Here is an 11,848-nt window from a genome sequence, read left to right on the forward strand (position 1 = left end):
CTAGTTCACAGTTTTGCGTTCATGAACTTAAGAAAGCAAGAAATTCAAACAGCTTTGAAGGAGTAAATAAGTGAATATAAGACCTAGTGTGCTATAATTCATCCAATTCTAGAAAACCTACCTTTTACTATGGGCTACAATGACAACAGAAAGAGGGAGACAATCTTTGCAGGAATAGGTGACTTGGTCCATCTAACGAAGTGTTGTTATCAATCTTTTCGCTCTGCTTGAGGCTGTCGTTTTCTTATACTTTTATTACTTTCAGCTATCTGTATTATCAATTCTAGCAAGTAATAAATAAAATATGAGGTAAAGACTCCTCTAAGGCTCTAACAAAGACTGTTTGTTAGAGCCTTAGAGGACAAAGACTGTTTGTCTAATATTCCTCTCATCATTTTTCCTTCCTAATAGATCATTTGTAGACTACTAACAGGACTGAGCCTAGTCACCCTGTCCGAATTAGGAGTAGGCAATACCAAGCAAGGTTACCATTTGGAGGCAGTACCGTGATTAATAAGGTGCAGCAGTGCAGGTTATTTATTTATCCAATTTCAAGAAATATCAGAATTCAGAACGTTGCTCACACTTGGAAAAGGAACTCACCTAAAGTTCATCTTTATTAGAATGCCATATTGATCAAAATCCAGATCGTGCTCATCTGCAAGGAGATTTATGCACAACAATTGGTGTGTTATCCTATATTTTACTGATAATGGCAAAATACAGAACCATACATACCCACTGAAACTTCTCCAGCAACTGCCATATCTTGAAAGTTACGACTAAATTTTTTGTTTATTTTTGAAACTAGAGTCTGCAAAGTCAGAAGCCATTTATCCTACAAAACAGTCAAAGTCAAGTCAAAAGAGATTAATCCCAAAAAACTAAAAAATGATTTCAATATATATGATAAAATGAAGTGATTGAACTTTTATGGTTCCTATTTCAGAGCAGCATCGTTCATATTCTTCTTTATCATCTTTAAGTTTATCTGATATTGATTCTATCTGTACAATCCAAATAGGCAGTGTCAGTAAGAAGTCTAGGTGGAAGTAGTAGGTCGATGAGTAGCTCAATGTAAGAGATAATGATATGGTAGATGACGAAATGCTATTGTTGTAACTCAAACTTGTTATGTTTTGAAATGGTCCAAGGCTCCAAGGTGCAATATTTACTATGCTACTTCTTTGACACAAAGACATAATAATAACACAATTACACTGAAATATCAGCACGTTATGCATATAAAGCAAAGCATTCCACAAGGGGAAAGTCTGGGGGCAGAGGCAACCTCCACAAATTCTAATGCGGTTCAGAAAATAGACTGTTTCATATCACCACCCTTGATTCATCATTTCCTTAACAAGTTATGCCCTAGAGCAAGATATAAGAAACACATGTTGACAACCCAAGAAAAGGCTAGTGCTAAGCTTTCAATAGGCAACTCTGCCAGCGACATGGGTACCCAACAAAGATGAAAACGTAAGTACCCTAATAACTGATCAACACACTGTACGCATCAACTAGGCATAGTTTTATTTAACAAACTTGTCAAGGAATTTATATCCCTGATGAAATATACTGATTCTGAATAGCTAAGGACAAAACAGCTACGCAAGTAAAGCAAACTCTGATTGTACCTCGCATTGCCGGTTTTGGCTAAGAAACAACATAGAATTTGCTTCCGATTCAATACCTTGTATTGCAGCTTCCAGTTCTTCTATGTTAGTTGGCATCTGCAATTAGAAAGGGGTGGAAGTATCAATAAATGGATGCTAAAAGGTAATGAACGCTGCTAAGACGGGTGGATTATTTGGACCACGGAAACCCCAGCATCTAGCACATTGGGTGTAACATATGTGTATAAAAAAGGGTCAATTAACTGTATGCCATCGAGATTATCCCAATTTCATTATTTGTCATCGACAAAGTTTGATTTCACTCCATATTGTTGAAGTACAAGTGAATTACCCATCTTTCCCTATCAGCTTAGGCTTTTAGGTGTAATTGGTTGGTGCATGCAGCTTAATATGGTATCAGGGCCAGAGGTCTCGAGTTCAAGTCTTGGTGGGCGTAATTAAACAAAACTTGCAGCTGACTCTTATTTCCATGTCTGAGGTATGAGGGAGTCTCTACGTGAAGGGGAGTGTTGAAGTATAAGTGAATTGCTCATCTTTCCTTATCAGCTTAAGCTTTTGGGTGAATTGGTTGGTGCATGCAGCTCGATACATACCACTGAAATGCTAGATTCTTCACTCCGTACCATCGTTGTTGCATGACATCCGTTTATGCTCAGTTTTGTGGGTTATGGAACTTCACTCTATACCACTACACCATCTATGGTTTCTCTAGGATTTTAGTATGATTACGCATGTATTGACTATGATCTGGTTGGTGCATGCAGCTTAATATGGTATCAAGGCCAAGGGTCTCAAGTTCAAGTCTTGGCGAGCGCAATTAAACAAAAAATTGCAGCTGACTCTTATTTCCACATTTGAGGCATGAGGGAGCCTCCACATGAAGGAGAGTGTTGAAGTATAAGTGAATTGCTTATCTTTCCCTATCAGCTTAAGCTTTTAGGTGAATTGGTTGGTGCATGCAGCTTGATACATACCACTGAAATGCTAGATTCTTCATTCCGTACCATCGTCGTTGCATGATGTCCGTTTATGCTCCGTTTTGTGGGTTATCGAACTTCACTCTATACCACTACACCATCTATGGTTTCTCTAGGATTTTAGTATGATTACGCATGTATTGACTATGATCTGCTGGAGAAATATATCGAAGACATCCTTTCTCTAATCAAATTAACCGGTGGAGGAAGATAGAAAGAAACAATTATGTGCAATCCAGGAGCTAAATGATTCCATCTATTCAGTTGAAGCCTTGAGAGGTGCTTCTGTCAAACCTTTTGCATCCTTTGTATCAAATCTATATGCAACGTCAGATGATTTGGATGTATCAGTTGATCTCTGGAATGAATCAAACGTCCATATAAGCAAGAGAAAGGAGCAAAATGTCTTAAGAGAACTAAGGAGAGCTTCACAATCTAGAGGTGTTGCTGGATATTTGCAGTTCATTCCTAATGCAAGATTCTAGTTCCTCAGTATGTGAGCAACCATTTTGGAATTCCATGTGATATATCAATTGACAACTTCCCTGGTTGATCTAAGTCCAAAATTTTCTACTGGATCAATACTTTAGATATGTGCTTCAGCGATATGGTTTTATTGGTCAAGGCAAAAGCTCGAAATATTAATGGTCCAAAAGCTGGAACTCTTAACTCATATTCTCTATGCCTGCTCATCATCTATCATTTTTCAGATATGTGAGCCTGCAATCTTACCACCTCTAAAGGAGATTTATGATCGGAACACTCCAGAAAATGGCGTTTTGAGGTGAGAAACATGCTGATGAAGTGTGTGCGGCAAACATAGCAAGATTTCGACGCCCGAATATGGGATACATTGGCTTGGTTTGCTGCTCTGATTGGGATGGCCGGACAGCTCACTAATCTGGAAATAGTTTTGTGGATGTCGAGCTGTGTTGCCAAGTTGCTTGTCTTTCTCATTAAGTGGCCTGCAACATTTTTGTGTTATTGAGGCCTCCTACTTCCTCATCCACTATTTACTTGCAAGCCAAACTGGGCATGTCGGAGCTTTATACTCAGCATTTCTGGCTATGCATATAGCAGCTGGTGTTCCTCGTGTGCTATCAGCACTTTCTTTGGCGTTAAACACAAATTTGTTTGGAGCACTAACTCATTACAGTAGTAGGCAAGCTGCAGTATTCTTTGGAGCGGGGTATGCTGAGCTTCCAGATGTTTTTAGGGTGGGTTTTAGAACAGACTTGGTTAACACATTGATGTGGGGAGTTGTTGGAACCATTTGGAGGAAATAATTTGGGGCTCTATTAATATTGGCTACCATGTTTTAATACTTCTCGGTTTACACAATCAAGTTCATCCAATGCCTCGTCTCGATAAAAGGAAGTAACGTAGGAGTGTGGTCAATGCTATGTTTATATTCATGTCTTACCTCTCTTATGAATAAAATGAAGTATATAGCATCAAGAATAATTATTTGATTTATCTTGATATTTAACTATGGTATGGTTGTTGGTTGTTATACGATGCGAGTGCTTCTGTGCCTATAATTTGTATACTAGGATGCTTGCCTTTCCTAATTTATTCAGATCATGGATGGCGTTGCTTAATGGTGCACGTTGTATGTTATTTTGCATTTGATGAATTGAATCCATGCTATTTTAATTATTTTGACTATGTCATTGGCGTCATGGATTGGTGATGGTGTTATTCATCATAAGGAGTTATGAGAATTTTGAGCGTTGATGTCAATTCATATGCATAGATATGCATTTCATATGGAGATAAAGGTCGGTCACCGCCATCATGCCGTGACTAATACCAGCACATGGAGTTGCATGAGAGGTTGGCATCACCCAACACTAAACTCTCAAATGGAGTTGCATCATGGCATTCGTATATTTTCATAATGTTTGAAGAGTATGGAATCTTTTGGAGAATATAGAAATCAAGGAGTATATGGTATCATTGTCTTTTTAAGAAAATCCAGAGAATTGGTTTGGCATATGCTTTTATCATGAGATAAAGTGCCATGTACTTGCTCATGTCGTTACCTATCTTGGTGATTAAATCATTTATTCAACTGTGTGTGAGATATGTTTATATACATAGTCATTGTTTGCTGAGTTTATCTCACCCTGTTATATCTTTTACAGGTATGCCTAGACCATTTTGGCGAGCATAATGGGCTGGGGACTAGAAGCTTCCACACACCACAATGCTAACAATCCAATTGATGTTGCAAAAAACTCAGTTTAGTAGTGCGGCGTTATTACTTGTTATAAGCTTTGTTTTAAGAAGAGTTATTCTCTTTTGTGGTGCAAAAAACTCAGTTCAATTGATGTTTATCTTATCTTGATATTATATTGTCATGCATGTGTTGATATGTTAGTTATACCTCAAAATACAAATTAGGTGTTGCTGAAAATTTGAATTTTTGGCTGAATTATGTTTTAGTCGTAGAGTAGGGTGTTACATTGGGTGTAACAAAAGATGAGGATTAGGGGATATTCGGGGCACCACAACCAGGGGGCGATGTCATGTATATATAGTGCAGGTCATCGTACAAGATCAGAAGTTGTTACATGTTTGTTACAACAGACTATGAATCCTAACCACCATATCATAATAGCCTAACCGAACACTATTTCTAACAGCTGTCCTCAATCGAATCTCATCCAGTTGTGATATTCAGATTGTGTCGTAAGTTCACAAACTATCGTGTGGCTAGTGATTTGGTGGATATGTCTCCTAGTTGATCTCCTGACGCTATGAACTTGATCTCTAAAAGCTTATTTGCAACCCATTCCCTCACAAAGTGAAAATTAATCTCAATATGTTTAGTCCGTGTGTGAAATGTTGGGTTTGTTGACAGGTATGTGGCTCCTAAATTGTCACTCCACAATACCGGTGGCTGTCCTTGATTTATGCCAAGTTCTTGAAGAAGTGACTGCATCCAAACTAGTTTTGCAGTTACATTAGCAAGTGATTTGTATTCTGCCTCTTTACTCGATCTGGACATTGTGCTTTGCTTCCTTGAGCTCCTTGAGATTAAGTTTGCACCAAAGAACACCGCATACCCTCATGTGGACCATCGGTCATCAGGGCAACCTGCCCAGTCTGCGTCGAAGAAAGCACTGAGCATTGTTGACATCGACTTGCAAATTTCCAACCCTGTTGATGTAGTAAGCTGCAAGTACCGAAGGATCCTTTTCACGGCACTCCAATGAGCTGTTGTAGGAGAGGAGAGGAACTGACACACCTTATTAACCGAGTATGCACTTAACCGGGAGTATCATGCATGAGGAGCTTGTTTTAACCCATACAAGGCTTTCTCAAGATGACACACATAATCTGCACGTGTAGTGTCTTCATACCCCAAAGGTTGTTTCATATACACCTCTTCTTTTAGGTATCCATGTAAGAAAGCATTTTGAACCTCTAGTTGTTTCAGAACCCATCCTCGTGATACAACCATGGAGATTACTAATCGAATTGTAGCAGGTTTAACAGCTAGACTGAATGTATCACCGTAATCAAGTCCATACCATTGTTTGAAGCCTTTCACAACAAGACATGCCTTGTACCAGTCGATGCTATCATCAGCCTTCGCTTGATCTTGTATTCCCACTTGCAATCAATCACATTTGCACCTTTAGGTGGTGGCACTATTTTCTAGGTCCGATTCTTGATTAATGCCTTATGCTCAACAGCCATGGCCTCTCTCCATTCTTCTTTCCGCAAAGCCTCAAAATGATCCATCAGCTCAACTTTTGTGTTATCTGCCTGATTACCCACTGCTACGAGCACGCGACCATATGGGATTGTGCCATCAGTTCAAATTAGGGGCTTTCATATACTTTCCCATAGCCTAGTCTTCAACAGATGTGGCCCAAATGGATGACTTGACGCAGTTGGTAGCCCAGTCGAAGTGGACAGCAGGGGTACCAGCCCTGGCCCATCCCGGGCCACACATTAGTGGCGGGTCCAGTGACGACCCGTCACTAATAGTGTATTAGTGATGTATACTGAGGAGCTATCACTAATGATATATCTTCTTTGATGGCTTCTTATGTAGTGATATTGGTATTGATTGAGAATCAATAATTCCTTGAAAGCATGTGGATACTAGATCCCGTGAATGGTTGCTACTAAAGCGAACGAAAAATACCAAACCGTACTGTTGGGCCCTAACACAATGCATAGGAATATAGGGTAGATATCTCACAAGTCTTACATGACACATCTCACAAGACAAACAATAAGATATGTTCCATAAGACAAGTGTTATATAACTTGTGATAAGACCCTATTGTTTTAAGGGGCAAGTTAGGGAGGCCACAAGATCTGTAAGTGAGGTGAGGTGAGGTCTAGATGTGATGCATGACTGTGATGCATGATAGCATGACTAAGCGAGAGAGAATTGAGGTATCGGGTGACTGGGTGGCCGTGTGGCCCTTGTGTGTCATCGTGGCCTTGTGGGCCTTTTGGGGATCGGAGAAAAACTGTAATTACAGCTAGTAATTTACTGTGCAAAACGTAAAAACTCATAAACAATCAGTATAGTCCAAAGTTCTTCGCAATATTGTTTCCGTGTATTTTTTCTATTTTCGATTTTATCGGAATATCATTTCCGACTGCTTTTGTCGGAAGACTTCAAAAATAAGCTCAGATAAACGAGATTTACCATTTAAGTTTTCATCCGCAAAACACATCAATTAGGAAATTTAGGCAAGAAAACATAATTTTGCAAGTGATCTCAATTGACCACATCATTACAAACTAACTATTGCAAGAATGATTGAATCATTGAATGAATCAACCTAAGGAGCAAAGTTGCAAACTGAAATATGCAGGCGAGCACTAAGTCCAACCGTGAGCCGTCCAGGTGGCCTTGCAGCAGTCCTCAGCGGCCGGTAAGCACAGCATTATGGTGAGCGCGGGTCCGATGAACGAGCGCAACCATGTTGCGAGGTCGTGCACTGCACCGCTGCTACCCATCCTAGCCGCTAAACCACACTCTTTTCTGCCGCTTGCTGCCGTGCGCCCGTTCTGCCGTGCGATCGACCAGAACAGGAGAACCCAAGAAGGTATTGTGTGAGAGATTTTTTTAATTTTTTTATTTCAAAAATAAAAAAACTGCAAAACTAGATGTCCGTTTGAAAAAATTACAAAAGTAGCCTATTATAGAGCACAAGGTTTCACCCTTTCAACGGGCGATAGGTTCAAAAAATAAAGATATCGTCCTTCCAACGGGTGACAGGTTAAAAAAAATCAAAGAAATACTTTGTTCTATTGCTCTCAAAATTCAAAACACTATTCAAATAGTTATGAAAAATTCTGAAAAAATGTATACTGTAGAGAACATTACGATCTAGCTCTTAAAAAAATTCAGATAAAAATATAATATGTATAATGATAAAAAAAACAAATTTCATTGTATACATTCTATCAGATTGTGTACAGTGAAATTGTTTTTTCTCATTGCAAATGTAATTGTTTGAGTTGAAATGGTATTATAACTCCATTACAACCTGACCCTGGAATAATGAAGATGTCAGGCATGGTCGTTCCCTTATCAAGGATCACTCGATCAATGCTTGTCGGAGGGCGTGGACCTTGAGGCAGAGATCCTCCATGGTGCGTCGATGTTTGGCTTCCAGGCATTCAGATCAACCGTGGCATCCTCCACCGCTTTGAACCGGTTGAAGATGGTGTGCTCCACCCCATCAATGCATTTCTCCACGCCCTTTAACCTCTCTCCAAGATTCTCCAATTTGTCGAGGATGATCTTCATTTTTGGATCCATCACACCCTGCTTGTTAACGACCTCAGAGAGAGGGAAGTCTTGACGAGCAAAGCAATGGGGAATTGGGATTAAGAGAAGGAGAGTTTGGGATATGAGATGAATATGTACTATATAAAATATAAGTTGGTTCCCGTGTCACTTCTTCTCATTTAATAAAAATCCCTAAAATTCGAATAATTTACTTACTTTTATCATCCACTCTCGTCCTCCAGTCTCCCCGCCTTGTTACCAGCTAGGGATTTGAGACTTACTAATGAAAATAAATGAAGAATTAAGAGGAAGATTAACGGATAATCTCTTTCTTTTCTGGATGCCATCCGAAATCAAACAACGACTTCGTTCCGGACATATTCATTCGTCGGTGTTCTCACAGTGTATCCATATTTCCATATCTTTAGTTTATGTTTGATGTTATCATAACAAATATTTATATTTTTATTATAATATATGGACAATTAGCTAGTTGCGGAAGAAGGTTGTTAGCCGTTCGGCTGATCACATATTTGAGTCACACAAGCGTGAACATATATGGGCGACGCACGCAGGTGTCCTACTGTGAATACAGGAGTTTTTTTATTTTTTTTATTTTTTTTGATTAAAAATTTAAATAAATAGATTCCCTGCAGGAGAAATTGCAAAACTAGACGCCTGTAGCCCTCTGAGGGGGCACTTAAGAGTCCTAATCGCCCCCTGAGAGGGAGGTAGGCCTAACCGCCCCCTTAGAGGGCGGGTACGGCCTGCCCGCCCGACCGGAGCCCTTACCGCCCCCTGAGGGGGGGGGTAGAGGTCCTTACCGCCCTCTTATTATTGATACGAAATTGCCATATTACTGTTGTTGCTCCATATTATTGATATACTGCAACACTTATACGAAATTGCCATATCCAGGTACGGTACCATACAACCTATCGAATACTAATATAGTATGTCGTAATGATCGTTTTTGACACCAGTCATATGTGCAGCCGGCGTACATACACCCACACGCCAACGCATACGCGGTCTCGAGGCATTTGGAGGCCTTCCTGATTTGGTTGTTTGGGTGGGTAATGTTCACTAGTGGCCAAGGCCACCTGGTTGTCAGGTCGCTTGTGCCGTACGCCCGGTCGATAGCGGATGCTGATGCGGAGAACGTACCGCAGTTCAGTTGGGCATCCGCTGTTCTTGCTGCGACGTATCGGGCGCTCTGCGATGCATGCACGAAGAAGGAGCCACTAGCCACTTTCGCCGGGTGTCCACTTCTTCTGCAGCTGTGGTCGTATGAGCATTTCTCCATAGGCAGGCCGATGGTGGACCGCTCCCCGTACCCAGAGGAATGGTACTGCGAGCCGGACGAGGAAGCGCCTACTATAGCCTCGATGTGGTGTCATCGTCGTGTATGTATTTTACATTAACAGTTTCCTTCATATTCTTTTTGTCTCTAAATATTTGTATTGATCTTTGTCACGCAGGCACACTGGGCGCACGAGTAGCCTCGCAGCGCGTACGAGCATTTTTTACCCAGTTTGACAGGCTACGTCCTGACGATGTGGTATGAGAGCCATACAGCATCTTGGCCGTGCAGGCGCGTGCAGGGTTGGGTTTGTCACCCTTGTGTACCCGCGACGAGGAGTACTGGCTCACGAAGGCGCCCTTTGTCTTCGACATCTACGTCGAAGAGTACTCACCACACCGCGTCATGCAGCAGTTTGGCCGTCACCATGCATTCCCGCTCGTCCACATCCATAGCGTCCCCATGCAAGTCCACAGGTACATATGCAAAATTACAGTTTTACGAACCTTCGTTTCACTGTGACTTACATTTACCATGGTTCAAATACAGGTACACGCGGAAAGGCCAGCTAGCTGGCAACCTCTGGGCAGAGCGCTTGGCCCCTTACGTGGCAACATGGGCCCAAGCGCTACAAGACGTCGTGGAGGAGGCTCGTCCCCACAGCGAGTGGAACTTCAGGGAGTACCTACGGTGGTATGTTCCACGTAGGCGCACCCGTGTCACCTACACCCCTGAGGGTGTCTGGCCCCACATCGTGTCGACAACGGAGGCATACCCGGTGCATTAGGACGAGGACGCCGCATTAGCAGTAAGTTACTTTTTGAAGTCCATAGTCCATATTGAACGAACATAACCGTATATTGTAATTGTTTACTTCTGTTCGTGTCCGCAGGCAGATATCGTTTATGATGTACATAGAGATGCAACTGCTGCTATGGACCGCGTCCGGCAAGGGCACCACCTAAGTGCGCCGGATGTTGTGAGCTTCATTAAGCGAGTTTTCGACAAGACGGCGCGCACCTTGAAGCTTACCTCCTGCCGATATACCACAGATGTAGCAGGGGCTCCTCCCAGGTCCAGTGGTGTCCACGCCAAGTCGTCTCGACTGTCAGACGTTCACCGATGTTCTTCCGTGTCGGCATTCACACGACCCCTTCTACCACATCATGGAGGCTTGGAGCAACTTGGTACGAATTATACTTTTGAATAATATTGAACAATATCCTTTACTTATTATTAAACATTCATTAGATCCGCCTGCACAAGTCTCGACGCAGCCTCGTAGATCGAGCCATGTGCGTCCACCCTCAGGTACTGCTGGCACCCTTCATCCTAGTTTGTAATACTTTTAGCAAAATAAGTTAATATTGTGCTCAGGTTACTTCGGTGACGAGGCCGGTCCGTCTTCAGCGGCCCCACGCCCGACCCCGCCCGCCACGTACGAGCCATACTACGGCACGTCAGCGTGGCCTTCTTCTGCTGCACCGTCGTACCACGCAGGTACAATTATACAATTTTTACTACTACTTTCTACACCATATTGTTCGTATCTAACGTGATTATTTGTTTGTAGGCCCCTCCAGCCAGTACACATGGACGCCTGCGGAGCCTTCACAGTCCTCCTACCCTAGTCAGGAGGATGAGGCTGGCCCCGACGCCGCATACGACCTCGTTCGTGACTTCTTTGGGGGCACACCTGACTACGACATCCTCCAGCAGTCCCAGGTTTCCAGTGCTCCCCTTCGGACACAGCCCACGCAGGACAAGACCTCGACACCAGTGGTCCCTACTAGGCCTACCAGACACGTCGATCCACCCGACCCCCTCACCTACTCTAGGGGTCACGTGAGGGTTAACCAGCGGCATTGGGACCAAGATGGGGCGCACGGGCGACGGCAATGAGGGAGACATCAGTAGCATTTTACATTTTATGTAACTTACATATGCATATTCGCTTCGTGATGTACTCCTATGTATTAAGACACGTTTACTTTGTATGGTCGACTTAGCATGTCATAAATGCATTTCGTATTCAGACACGTTCAATGAAGAAGTGACCACACCACTAAATTTTAACCATGACTTGACAACACATGCCTCCTGGTGCAGGCTTTAAACAAGACATGACAACACTACCCAGCTTTTTTTCAAACAATAA

The 11,848-nt window shown here is 42.2% G+C and overlaps 1 pseudogene; it reads left to right on the forward strand.

The window, feature by feature from the left end:
* The first annotated feature begins 2,109 nt into the window (after positions 1-2,109).
* Positions 2,110-3,405, forward strand: LOC133904049 (protein HESO1-like; annotated as a pseudogene).
* Positions 3,406-11,848: the final 8,443 nt, after the last annotated feature.

Source organism: Phragmites australis, chromosome 21, assembly GCF_958298935.1.
Source record: "Phragmites australis chromosome 21, lpPhrAust1.1, whole genome shotgun sequence".
NCBI lineage: Eukaryota > Viridiplantae > Streptophyta > Magnoliopsida > Poales > Poaceae > Phragmites > Phragmites australis.